Raw genomic sequence first — 14,571 nt, 5'->3', positions numbered from 1 at the left:
GTTTTCTAAAACAGGCAGCAGTGATTTTAATAGGCATTGTGCTGAATCTGTAGATCAGTTGGGGGAGTATTGCCACCTTAATATCACTGTTTTCCAATCCGTGAATATAGAATGCCTTTCCATTTTTTAAAGTCTCTTTAATTTCTGTCAACAGTGTTTTGTAGTTTTCAGTATACAAGCTTCAGACTTATTTTGTTAAATTTATTCCTAAGTATTTCATTACTTTTGAGGCTATTGTAAATGGAATGCCTAATGTTGTTTTTGGATTACTCATTGCTGCTGTAGAGAAATACAGTTGATTTTTGTATATTGATCTTGTATCAATTACAAGGGTTCAGCAATGTTGCTGAAATTGTTTATTATTTATTAGTTCTAATAGTTCTTTTGGTGGTTTCTTTTTTTTTTTTTTTTTTTGAGACGGAGTTTCACTCTTGTCTCCCAGGCTGGAGTACAATGGCGCAATCTCGGCTCACTGCAACCTCCACCTCCCGGGTTCAAGTGATTCTCCTGCTTCAGCCTCCTGAGTAGCTAGGATTTCAGGCATGTCCAGCTAATTTTTTTGTATTTTTAGTAGAGACAGGGTTTCACACTGTTGGCCAGGCTGGTCTCAAACTCCTGACCTCAGGTGATCCACCTGCCTCGCGGTGTCTCACACCTGTAATCCCAGCACTTTGGGAGGCCGAGGTGGGTGGTGGCTTCTTTAGAATTTTTCTTTTCTTATTTTTAGGAACAGGATCTTGCTCTGTTGCCCAGGCTGAAGTGCAGTGACATAGTCACAGCTCACTGCAGCCTTGACTTCCCAGCCTCAAACAGTCCTCCCACCTCAGTCTCCTCAGTAGGTGGTACTATAGGCATGTGCCATGATGCCTGGCTAATTTTTTAATTTTTGTGTAGCGACGAGTTTTGCTTTGTTGCCTAGGCTGGTAGAATGTTCTTTGTACTATTCATATCATCTGAAAATAAAGATAGCTTTACTTCTTCCTTTCCAATCAGGGTACTTTTAATTTCATGTTCTTGCCCAATTTCCCTGGCTAGAACCTGCAGTACAATATTGAATAGGAGTGGTAGAAATGAACATCTTTGTCTTATTCCTGATTTTAGGGGAAAACTTTCCATTTTTTACCATTTAGTGTGATGTTAGCTATGAGGGTTTTGTTGTTGTTGCTTTGAGTCAGGTTCTCACTCGGTTGCCCAGGCTGGAGTGCAGTGGCCCAATCATGGCTCACTGCAGCCTTGCCCTCCTCAGGCTCAGGTGATCCTTCCACCTCAGCTTCCTGAGTAGCTGAGCCTAAAGGTGAACACCACCATGGCTGGCTAGCTTTTGTGTTGTTTGTAGAGATGGGGTTTCACCATGTTGCCCAGGCTGGTCTCAAACTCCTGATTTCAAGCCATCCACCCGTCTTGGCCTCCCAAAGTGCTGGGATGAAAAGTGTGAGCCACCGCGCCTGGCCAGCTATGGGTTTTCATAAATGCTCTGTATTAGGTTAAGGAAGTTCCCTTCAATTTCTACGTTTGTTTTTCTCATGAAAGGATATTGAATTTTTGGTCAATTTTTTTGTGTGTCTATTGAGATGGTCATGTGGGTTTTGCTTTTTATTCTATAGATATGATGTAATTCTATTTATTAATTTTCTTTTGTTGAACTGTCATTCTTAAAAATCATAATATATATATTTGTTTTGTAGTCTGTATCTGATATTTTTAGCATCTGAAATTGTTGCATTTGCTGTTTCTTTCTCAAGGATTCTAGTTTTCTTACATGTTTTGTGACTTTTGACTATAACTAAAGTTACTTGTAGAAATAATTTGAGATTAGGATGATGGTACTTTCCTCCAGAGAAGATATTTATTTGCCACTTACAAAACAGCAGGAAGTCCACCTATCCAGGACCATCTCAAATCATATGAAAGCACTGAGATTTCCTGAACAACCTAGGTGATTCAAAAATGGCCTATAATTTTGCACAAAAGCATTATAATTCACCCCCACTTCAAGGAAGGTTTCCTCTGACTCCTAACTGTGTGTAGTATCTGTCCCCCTTACCCTGTTAGTTCTCTAAAAGGAAAGTTGGAATGTTCTGTAATAGGAAAATATACTAAAAAATGACGTAGACCCTTACCTTATATCATATATAAAATTATCTTGAAATTGAGAACTAGCCTAAAAATATAAGAGCTAAAATTTAAACCCCTAGGAGAAAATCTAGAAAAAGAATCTTTGTGATGTTGGGTTAGTTAGCAGTTTCTTAGATAGGGCACACCAAGTAAGAACCAAAGGAAAAAAATAGATCAAAACTACATCAAAAATTAAAACGTTTTGCTCTTCAAAAGACACCATTAAGGAAGACACAGAAAATATTTGCAAAACATATATCTGATGAGGGATTTGTCTTCAGAATATGTAAAACTCTTACAAATCAGTAAGACAATCTATTTTTTAAAAATGGTAAATAAACACATGAAATTTGGTCAACATTATTAGTCATTAGATAAATTGCATTTTAAAGCCACCATGAGGTGCTGGGCACAGTGGCTCATGCCTGTAATCCCAGCACTTTGGGAGGCTGAGGTGGTTGGATCACTTGAGGCCAGGAGTTTGAGACCAGCCTGGCCAACATGGTGAAACCCCGTCTCTACCAAAATTACAAAAACTAGCCGGGGCTGGCCACGGTGGCTCCTGCTTGTAATCCCAGCACTTTGGGGGCAGGGGACAAGACGCGTGGATCACCTGAGATCAGGAGTTCGAGACCAGCCTGGCCAACATGGCAAAACCCCGTCTCTACTAAAAATCCAAAAATTAACTGGGTATGGTGGCGTGTGCCTGTAATCCCAGCTACGCGGGAGGCTGAGGCAGGAGAATCGCTTGAACCCGGGAGGCAGAGTTGCAGTGAGCCAAAATTGTGCCACTATACTCCAGCCTGGGCAACAGAGCAAGACTCCATCATAAAATAAAATAAAATAAAATAAAATAAATAAAATAAAATAAAACGAGCTGTTACTGGAGTGCCCTGATGATTCTGGAACTACTCTTGGAAAAACAGATCTCCAGCAGACTTTCAGCTTCTTCAATCTGTGGTCTCTGTTCCTGGAGGCGGGCTGAAGCTCCCTAGACAGAAAGGCCAGGAACTGTTACAGTTCTACTAGAAGCTGCCCTTTCAGGTACATTTCTGGTTTCAGTCACTGTTGGCAGGGTCCTTGAAGGGTCCAGAAAGAGACTTATGAGTTCCAGATGAATATGAATAGCAAAATTTCCTGGCATGTTTTGGAAAGACACGTGGTTCATGGCAATTACTTCACTCCAGGCTGGAATTCCTACTCTCTATGGATAGTACTCTCTTCCTTCTTTATATATACTTGTTTCTTTTTCATTTGCAACCCAGTACAGTACCTTTTTAAAATTCAACAGTCATCATGGCTGTGGAGTGAAACAGCAAAACAGTTATTACTGTGAGTTTCCCTCCTCAGAAATCATCCAGGAATGGCAAATTGCAAACCTTCCTTCGGTCATAGATGTCTCCTAAAGGAGGGCAATACTTAATAAGATAATTTTATAAATGGAAACATAATGAAATTTCCTAAGTAATTTGCAAGTCTGCTGTAACATTGTCATGCACATAGTCACATTTATTTTAAAATAATGCTTTGTTTTGTAGAGCACTAAGAGGAACTCAGAATAAGGAGACTGAACGTCTAACAGTATTAAAATGTGGCTCCAATTACAGTTAACAAAAGATATTTTCCCTGCTGAGGGAACTGCCTTATAGTGACAGTGATCACCTTTCTATAGTGATGTAGAAAGAGAGACACTTTTTCCTCTGAGATAATGAAGGCTGGAGAGGAATACAGATTTTATAAATTTCCAAATTTTTTCCCACACAAGACAGTCAAGGAGCATAAGTACTAGATTCTCCTTTTCCTATTTCGGAAATCAGTTTACTAATCCTAGCAACAAAATAGCTCACATTTCATAGGCACTTGATGCTACTGTGACAAGTGCCTCATACACAGCATCCCACTGAATCCTCTCTGCAGACAGGAAGTGCCTGTTAACCATTGAGCTAGGGCTGAGCTCCTCTTTAGGATTCATTCCTTTTGTGCTTCAGAGCATCTTGGAGGCTGGAGGCTCGCTCCTCAGTGGCTTCAGGAGCAGAGGCCGCCCCTGCATGAGTTTCATCCTAGGAGTCTACCACGGGGGCTTCTTCCAGTGCCTCCCTGCCCAGGGCCATGAAAATCCTCATTGAATCAGACAGTACGAAGATCCTTGGTCCCCTTTCCTAGAACTGTTTACAGGGAAGGCTTTGAGTGAACATGGACTGCAATCAGTTGAGGACTAAATCAGAGGAGCTGAAAGGAGGCATTAAGTATAGACTTTTGTGATAGGATAAGACTCTGAAACAGGAACTTCTGATGATGCTGTTCTCAGTAAATTTCCTTCTCACCTCATAGCCTTTCTATCACTCAAGTCATGAGCCTGAAGTGGATATTGTTTCAAGCGACAGAAAAACTTAAGTTTTTCCAAATAGTTTTTTGTGACCACATAGTGGGAACAATAGTCTTTAAAACCAATATTTTAAAATTCCAGTAGAACATTAATTTTTTTAAATAGTGGGCTTTTTGAGAAATTTCCTCATTTCTTTCCTTTCTTTTTTGAGTTATAAAAATTCATCTTTGAAAATCCAAAGCTGACATCTGAAGGATCCTCAAATACAAAGTTCATAGCATAAACAATAGTTAGTGGGGAAAATGCATGCTAGCGTGAGTTAAAGTGTGATCAGCTAGTAGAATGAGAAAACCAGAAAATGGGAAGGCAGGTGACTAAAGCTTAGGAGCTGGTGGCTTTCTGAGCAGGCACCATTAGTTGCCTGCCCAACAGCAGTTCTCTCTTTTTGAAACCAGTCATGGTAATGCAACGCCTTCTCTTTTCATTACCTACTTACATTTCCAGCCTCATTTGTTGCTAGGATGAATGGCTAAGAGATCCAGTTATTAGCAATGAGAATAAAGGAAAAATGACCTGGAAAGCATTTGGGAAAGACTTTGCTATTGATAAAAGGAAATCCCTTTCCCCTTTGCCATTTTCTTCCTGACTTCAATGCAGTTGTGTAAGAAAGTGATGCTTGAAGCTGCACAGTTTGGAAATCGTAAGATAATAAAGCAAAAAATGAAATGCAAGCACATTGAGAATGCAGGTGTGGTAGGCAGACCAATGTTCCCCAAAGTTAGCCATGTTATAATCCCTGAAACCTGTGACTATGTTCTGTTGCCTGGCATGGGGGAATTAAGATTGCAGATGGAATTAAGGTTGCTAATCAACTAACTTTGAAATAAGGAATTATCTTGGATAATCCTGGTGGGTCCAGTGTAATCACAAGGGTCTTTAAATGGAAGAGGGAGGCAGAAGAGGATGTTGGAGTCAGAGAAACTTGAATGTGCTACATTGCTGGACTTGAAGGTGGAAGAAGGGGCCATGAGCCATGGAATGTAGGCCATCTCTAGAAGCTGGAAAAGACAAGGAAACAGATTCTGTCATGCAGCCTCTAGAAGGCTCCAAGGCTGTTGGCACAGCCCTGACAACACCTTTGTTTTAGCCAAGTTAGACCATTTTACACTTCTAACTTCCAGAACTGTAAAACAATAAATTCATGTTGTTTTAAGTCACTACATTTGTGGTAACTTGTAACAGCAGCAGTAGGAAATGAATATAACCATTCAAGGGCAAAACAGCTCCCAGCCCCCCAGGCAGCAAGGTGTGACCATGTGTGTAAGTTACTTCCCACTCTTGTCCTGAAAAGAAAGCTCCTTGCTCTCAGCTTACGTTTTATTTCTATAAAGTAGAACATGGTCATGCAAATGATTGGCCTATTTCTATCTGGTAGATGTGAACAACGCTGTATGGGTTCGCTGAAGCCACAGACAGAATAACCTGGATCCCTGAATAACAGTAAGATGCAGAGACACATACACTCCTGGTTCACCCACCTACTGAGACTTTCACACCAAGGGGAAATAAACTCTCTGTCTTGTTTAAGTTACTGTTATTTAGCGTGTACAGAAGTCTTGCAACCAATATCCTATATTTCTCTTGGAAACAGAATTGATCAGATAAAAAAATCAGCAAAAATTTAGAAGATGTGAACAATTCAATTAACAAAGTGGATTTCTATACAGAATATAGAATATATATTTAATATATACAGAATATACAGAAGACTGCACCCAACAACTGCTGAATACATTTTCTTTTCAAGGACGCATGGAATCTTCACCAAAATTGACCATATGCTGGACTCTAAAGTAAGTCTCAACAAATCTCACAGGGTTGAAAATCATACGGAATTTTCACAGGATTAAAATTATACAGAATAGGCCGGGCGCGGTGGCTCACGCCTGTAATCCCAGCACTTTGGGAGGCCGAGATGGGCGGATCACGAGGTCAGGAGATCGAGACCATCCTGACTAACACGGTGAAACCCCGTCTCTACTAAAAATACAAAAATTAGCCGGGCGCGGTGGCGGGCGCCTGTAGTCCCAGCCACACGGGAGGCTGAGGCAGGAGAATGGCGTGAACCCGGGAGGCGGAGCTTGCAGTGAGTGGAGATCACGCCACTGCACTCCAGCCTGGGAGACAGAGCGAGACTCCGTCTCAAAAAAAAAAAAAAAAAAAAAAAAAATTATACAGAATATATTTGCTTACCACAATGCAATTAAGCTAGAAATTAATTACAAAAAGATAACCTTAAAAATATTCTTATGTTTGGAGATTATAAAATATATTTCTAAATAATCCTTGTGTCCAAAAAGAATTTACAATGAATATTATAAAACATTTTAAATTAAATGGTGATATCTTGAATCACCAATAGTAGCTTTTAAATGTTCTCACCACAATGATAAGTATGTAAGGTAATGAGTATGTTAATTAGCTTGATTTAGCCATTCTACAATGTATACATGTTTCAAAACATCACGTGGTACATGACGAATATACCCACTTTTTGTCAATTTAAAATAATTTAAATATAAATTAACCAAAAATACTAAAATTAATAACAATTAAATCCCAATTAAAATAAGTTAATTAAATGGTAGTAAAATACTACACATTAAAATGTAAGATGTACCTAAGGCAGTACTGAAAAGAAAATTTGTAATCTTTAGTGCTTAAAAGGTGAAAATCAACAAAGAAAGCATTCATTTCAAAAGCTTAGAAAAAGAACAATAAAATATAGCAAAATACAGTAGAAGAAAGAACATATTAGAAATAAAATAAAAACAATAAAAAAATAAAAAACTGTCATACAATAAAAACAATCAACAAAGCCATAGTTCTTTCAAAGACATCCAGTCAATAAACCACTGCTGAGATCCTTCAAGAAAAAAAGAGAAGACACAATTAATAAGAGTGACTATAATTTATGTCTACACCAGGGCATGTTTACACTGAGAAAGGCCACTGAATGTAATTAAATTATATACTTTTTTGAAACATTTATTAATTAACAAATTAATTTTATCATACCAGTGAACCTATAAAATACTTTTGTTCAAAAACTACTCTCAAAAATTGTTTCTAAAAAAATTAAAAGAGCATGTATAGCAAAGCAGTCACTGAATTTTGTTGACAAGTGTATTTTTCTCAATATGATCACATTTAACACCTATATAAAATTGCCTGCAATCCTTTTTTCAAGCTGGAAGAAGCTTTGAAGCTTCTTCAAAGCTTCTTCAGCTATGATTAATTTATAGTTGAGTTGAATTGGGTTGGGTTCTTTTGGAAACAGATTCTGAGATGAAGCTGACCGAGCAGTCTGTTTGAGGAATGTCTTTGGGATCAATGTGTACGGGAGGAAAAGGAAGGAAAAGTGAGAGAGCAAAGGGCCAATTGGGCTATGATACAACCCAATGATAGCCTTAATCAACCCCACGGGGAACTCTGCTATTAAAATGACTTGTCAGAGTTGTCCTGTTTGTGCCACAATGTCCAGATCTTTAACCCCCACCAGTTGTTGAATATGGACCACTGGAGGAAGAATAGGGCCTTAAGCAAGGCAGCCCTCCAGCTGAGAGAGGCCCTGAATGCATTGTATCTGTCACTAGCTTTGCGGCCAAAAGTCATGATGGAAGCTGCTCAGTGCATATGTGTCTTATACACAACTGGGCCACATCATGGCTGAAGCCTGAATGAATTCCAAAGTGAAGATCGACCAAAACCATTATGGCTTATTTAAATTCAACTATTGATGATAGTTAAATTGTGTTTCTCTAGGGAAAAATGCTAAACTGAGTAAGATGCCAGGAAAATAGATATAAACTGGGACTGTCCCATACACATCAGGTCCATTTCAGGCAAATAAAGATGTATGATAGCCCTACAAATAACTGACATTAGAAATGAGAATGGAGACATTGTTACAGATTGGCAGAGATTAAAAGAATAACAATTTGAAATTTAGAAATATTCATTTGAAATTCCTTGAAAACACAATTTTCCAGTTTACTGATAGAAGTAGAAATAGGAAACATTAATAGCCCAATACTGCTAAGGAAATTCAATCTATAATTTTAAATCATCCCCCCAACCCACAAAAACTACAAGCCTAGTTTCACTAATGAAATCTTCCCGAACATTTAAAGAGGAAATAGTGCCAATCTTAAAAATTCTTACAGAGGTTAGAAAAATAGAAAATATTCTCATTCTTATTTTATAAGGCCAGGATAACCCTGAAATGCCAAAAGCTAATAAAAACATTACAAAAAAAAAAAAAAAGAAGAAAGAAAAAATGGCAAGGTAATTTCACTAATTGATACAGTTACAAAAATCTAAATAAAATATTAGCAAAATCCCTCAGCAATACATACAACATGATGAAATAGGTTCATTCCCAGAATGCAAGGTTTACTTAATACTATTGGAAAATTATTAAATGCAATCCGCTATATTAACAAAACAAAGAAGAAAAATTTTATGATTTAAGATACAGAAAAGTTGTTTAATAAAATCAAATCTCTATGTTGAAAAGAAAAAAAACAACCTCTTAGCAAACTAGAAATAGAAGGAAAAATCCTTAATACAATAAAGAATATTCACTAAAGACCCACAGCAGACATTACCTTTAATAATGAGATGATCAAGCTTTCTTCTAGACACAGGAAACAAGACAAGGATCTGAGAAACAAGACAGGATTCCACTGTTACTACCTCTACTCAACATTGTCCTAGAGATCCTGGCAGAGAAAAAAGCAAGGAAAAAAGTTAAAAGCTAAGGATTAGAAAGGAGGATTTTTGGCTGGGTGTGGAGGCTCATGCCTATAATCCCAGCACTTTGGGAGGCAGGCGGATCACCTGAGATCAGGAGTTTGAGACCAGCCTGGCCAACATAGTGAAACCCAGTCTCTACTAAAAATACAAAAAATTAGCCAGGTGTGGGGCGGGTGCCTGTAGTCTCAGCTACTCAAGAGGCTGAGGTATGAGAATTGCTTGAATCTAGGAGGCAAAGGTTGCAGTGAGCTGAGATCACACCACTGAACTCCAGCCTGGGCAACTAGAGCAAAACTCCATCTCAAAAAAAAAAAAAGAAAAAAGAAAAAAAAGAAAGGAGGATTTTTTAATAAGACATGGTAATATTTGTAGATAACCTATAGATAAATTAAGAGCATTAACAAGTTCAATATACAACAAGCAACTGCATTTTTACATTTCAGCAAAAAGTTGGAAAGTAAAAAAAAAAAAAATCCTTTAAAGTCATTAGAAATTAAACACCTAAAGCATATGACAAAAGATAGGCATGACTTTTAAGCAAAAAGTTATGAAATATAATTGAGGGAATCTGAAGGGCTCCCAAATAACCAGAACAATCTTGAAACAGAACAAATTTGGAGGTCTCATACTTCCTAAAATTCAAAACTTATTCCAAAAACACAGTAATCAAAACATTATGGTACTGGTGTAAAGACAGACCTACAGACTAAAGGAATAGAATAGAGAGCTCAGAAATATCTGAGCCCACACATAGTCAAATGCTTTTTAACAAGGATGCTGAGACCATCCAGTGGGGAACAGTCTTTTCAACAAATAGTGCTGGGAAGGTTGGATATCCATATGCAAAAGAATAACGTCAGACCCTTACACATCATACGAAAATTAACTCAAAATGAATTAAAGACCTAAATGCAATAGCTAAAGCTGTAAAACTCTCAGAAGAAAACATAAGGGGAAATCTTCATAACATTGGATTTGGCAATGATTTATTTAATATGAAACCAAAAGCACAGGCAACAAAGCCAAAATAGATAAACTGGACTACATCAAACTTTAAAACTCCTGTGCATCAAAGGACACAATCAACAGAATGAGAAGGCAACCTATAGAATGTGAGAAAATATTTGCACATCATTTCAGACAGGGTTTAATATCCAGAATATATAAAGAACTACAATGCAACAACAAAAAACAACCAATTAAAATATGGGCAAAGGCCTTGAGTAGATATTTCTCCAAGGAAGATATACAAATGGCCTAACAAACACCTGAAAAAATGCTAAACACCATTAATTAGGGAAATATAAATTGAAACCACAAGATATCACCTCACATGCATTAGGATAGCTACTAGCAAAAAAACAAACCAAACAATCGGAAAATAACAAGTGTTGGCAAAGATGTGGAGAAACTGGAACTCTTGTGCATTATTGATAGAAAAGTAAAATGGTGCAACTGCTATGGAAAACAGTGGTTCCTCAAAAAACTAAAAATAAAATTACCATGTGATCCAGCAATTCCACTTCTGGGTATATACCCAAAAGAATTGAAAGCAGGATCTTGAAGAAATATCTGGACACCCATGTTAGTAGCAGCATTATTCACAATAGCCAAAAGGAGGAAGCAACCCACATGTCCATCAATGGGTGAGTGGATAAACAACATGTGGTATTTAGTATAATGGACTATTATTCAGCCTTCAAAAGGAAGGAAATTCTGACACATGGTACACCATGGGTGATCCTGAGGACATGATGCCAAGTGAAAAAAAGCCAATCACAAAAAATACAAACACTGAATTATTCTTCTTATATGAGGTACCTAGAGTAGTCAAATTCATAGAGACAGAAAGTAGAATGGTGATTGCCAGGGACTGGGCGGAGGGGGAGGTGGCAATGGGCAGTTGTTTAATGGGTATAAGGTTTCAGTTTTGCAGAATTGCAAGAGTACTGGAGATTGTTTGCACAATGTGAATGTAGTTGATACTACTAAATTGTGCACTTAAAAATGGTTAAGGTGGTAAATTTTATGTCATGTATATTTTAACACAATTTAAAAAACACAACAGAGCCTATAAAACAATATTTACGGAGAAAATTATTGAGAAACCAGTAAAAAAAATTTTACTGAAACACATTAAAGAAGACCTAAATAAATGGAATGAATTCCGTATTCATGGACTGATTATAACTTAATTGTAACCTATTGTAACCTAATATCGTAAAAATGGCAACTTTTCCCAAATTAACTTGTAGACTTAATATAATCCCAATAAAAATTGAAACACTTTTTATGGAAATTGAAAAATGAATACTAACATTTACATTGAAATACAGAGTTAAGAAGAGCAAAGACACTCTTGAAGGAGAATGTAGGTGATAAGACTTGCTCTACTGGTTATCAAGATTCATTAAAAGAGCCAGGTGTGCTGACTCACGCCTGCAATCCTAGTACTTTGGGAGGCTGAGGCAGGAGGATTGCTTGAGCCCAGGAGTTTTAAACAGGCCTGGGCAACAAAAGGAGACCCTGTCTCTACAAAAAGTTTTTAAAAATTAGCCAGACACGGTGGCGTGCACCTGTGGTCCCAGTTACATGGGAGGTTGAGGCTGGAGGATTGCTTGAGCCCAGGAGGTTGAGCCATGTTTGTGCCATTGCACTCCAGTTTGGGCAACAGAGTGAGACCCTGTTATCTTAAAAAAAAAAAAAAAAAAAAAAAAAAAAAGATTCATTGATTCGTTAAAAGGTTGTAATAACTAAAACAGTGTGGTGTTAGTGTAAGATAAATAAACATACCAATGGAAGAAATTAGAGGTACCAGGAAAGGATTCATACATACATGGGTGGCTTGACATGTGACACAAAGATCTTTGCAGAACAGTGGGAGAAAGTTTTTTTTTTTTTTTCAATAAATGATGCTGAATCAATTATCTAAATGGAAAATGTAAAATAAAATTGACCCCTATTTCTTACCATACAAAAAATCTTTTTCAAGTTAATTATAAACCTAATTGTAAAAAGCAAAACATTAAAGATGAGGGAATATAATATAGGAAAACATTTTCAAGATATTGAGATAGGGAGAGATTTTAGAAATATGACACTAAAACTCTAATCTCAAAGGGAAAGAAAAAATGATAAATTCAACTTATTAAAAATTAGGATTTTTATTTATCAAAAGACATGCAAATGTGGAATTCCAGGATATTCTCTGTGCAACAAATGAAAAAGTAGTCTGAATTTGAGCAGTAGCACTGAGAATAACTCCAGTAATTTTTTAGAAGAATTATTGGAAAATTCAGACTTGTTTAACATATTAAGAGGACCATACAACTTCCATAGAGATTTTAAGCATTAATTTTGATAAGTACCTAGAAAACTAAGCAAAAAAAAAATAAAGCAATATAATGATTTTTTCAGGAGCAAGAACACAGAAGGATGTTTCCAGACTAGGAAAAATAATTATACAATACAATACTACCTGGTTCATTTGTGAAAAATATTTGCAAAATCATACTATGATGAAGACGTACCATTATATTGTATTGCAACTGTATTTAGAGGAAGAGGATGAACTGAATTTCCATTTTCTAAGGTAGTATGATAGTATTCTTTGCCTTCTTCTCCACAAGAGGGCGCAAGGTGAATGAGCTTTTCCTTTTGTGGCTGGTCTTCATACTCTGCCCTTGGCATTTCAATCTAATACCACAAGTATTTTCAAAACGATGGCTCTTCTCAACTGGAAAAGTGGAAAAGTGGTCTGTAATGGTCTGTAACCACCTTTCAGACCCTAAGCCTGGGTCTAGGAGAGCATTTCCGACTGAGCTTGTCTGCTATGCAATGCACTGGCGTAATGGAAATCATGCCAGACCAGGGGTCATCTAGCATGGACTGTCCTGCGGAGGCTGTCCCCTCCTGGCCAGGGCACCTGAGGCAAGTGAGTTGGCCTCTTGGAGTCTCAGTTTCCTCATCTGTAACACAAAGGCAATTAGAGTAATCACCTCATAGGACTGCCCTGGGAAGTAAATGAGGTAGTTTCCTGAGTGTCTAAGAAGTATTTTACATGTACTAAAAAAGTAACTATTATTATTTTTGCTATTAATTCCTTATCTGTGAAACTCCAGAGGAATTGCCAAGGGGGGACTGAGTGACCTCCAAGAGTCTCCTCCAAGCTCTTTTTTCTGAGTTTGTCAATGACTTACCATGCATGCTGGTCATTTTCTGTAATCTATCTGTAAAGCTTCAGAAAGGAAGAGGAGACCTCTGAAGAGGAGGGATATGCTGTTCCCAGGAATCTGCTCCAGCAGCTTTTCTGTCCTGCTGGGTCCTGTACCCGCCCTCCATGCCTGCTTTGTGCTGTGGGGCTCGAAGTGTGTGGCCAACACATCCCACACTTTTGGTCCTGGTCTGAGCTTGGCCCTGACAGCGGTGGAGAACAGAGGCAGCTTTGGTTTAGTGCTGTCCATGCTGGCCACAGCAGCAGCCTCTGGCCCCTGGGGCAACGAGGTAGCTGGTGTAGGCTCGGGGGCCGGGTCAGTAATGACTTCTTCATCTCTAGTTAACCCTCCTCTATATTCCTTCTTTGGCAGCCCTCCAGCCACACCCACCAGCCATTGCAATACCTTGGTAAATAATTCTTTGCCCTAGATCCTTCTCTGCTTGAAAGAACAAGGGGTTTTCTGTTCTCAGACTGCGCTTTGATTGATGGGTGCAGGGGCTTCACCATCTGGAAAGCTCTCCCCAGGCAAGTGGGGTGCACGGGCCAGCCAAACCACAGTCATCATCATCACCTCTTCTCACATGCAGGTTTCTAGACATTAATATGAGCCAGAGGGCACCATATGGGTGTTATTTGTATACACCTGGTGTATACAAATATATTCATTTATATTGTGGTGCAAAATCCCATACAGCCTGCAATGGGGCAGCCTTTCTGAGCCTGAGGGGTGGGTCGAACCTTTGCTAACATGTTAAATTATCTGGTTGTGCATTCCCCTTTAGGATGTGTGCTTCCTGGCTTTCTGTTGCCTTCCTGCTTTAGAAGCACAGCGGCCATGAAGCACTAAACTTCACTGTGCATGCAACCAGGCACTGCAGGATTTTAAAAGGGTGCTGAAGGATGGATAGGGGCTGATTCCCAAGTCATGCTCAAGACTCCCTTACGAAGATGGTTGCCAAAGACTGGTTTTGTGATCCTAGCTGGCCTCCTATCTTTGGCCTAGAAAGAGGTTTAAAAGACTGAGAAAAGGCTGGTGATGAGAGGGGTTTTTGAAAGGGTTGCTGGGAGGGACCTGCATGACACCTTGAGGGGCAAA

General features: G+C 38.4%; 1 long non-coding RNA gene across 2 annotated transcripts in view; it reads right to left on the bottom strand.

Annotated features, from left to right (window-relative positions):
• Nucleotides 1-2,325: 2,325 nt before the first annotated feature.
• The window catches only part of LOC126941063 (uncharacterized), a 43,700-nt gene continuing 31,454 nt past the window's right edge, over nt 2,326-14,571 (bottom strand). The window contains exons 3-5 of one of the 2 annotated variants that reach the window (XR_007721067.1): nt 12,790-12,995; nt 9,112-9,225; nt 2,326-5,499 (exon numbers count right to left, since the gene is read on the bottom strand). This is a non-coding gene — a long non-coding RNA (uncharacterized LOC126941063). The remainder of the gene's footprint in view (nt 5,500-9,111; nt 9,226-12,789; nt 12,996-14,571) is intronic. The other variant, XR_007721066.1, reaches the window with a different exon arrangement.

Source organism: Macaca thibetana, chromosome 18 (genome assembly GCF_024542745.1).
Source record: "Macaca thibetana thibetana isolate TM-01 chromosome 18, ASM2454274v1, whole genome shotgun sequence".
Lineage (NCBI taxonomy): Eukaryota > Metazoa > Chordata > Mammalia > Primates > Cercopithecidae > Macaca > Macaca thibetana.
The sequence above is the reverse complement of the archived record's forward strand: the minus strand, read 5'-3'. Positions and strand labels throughout refer to the sequence as shown.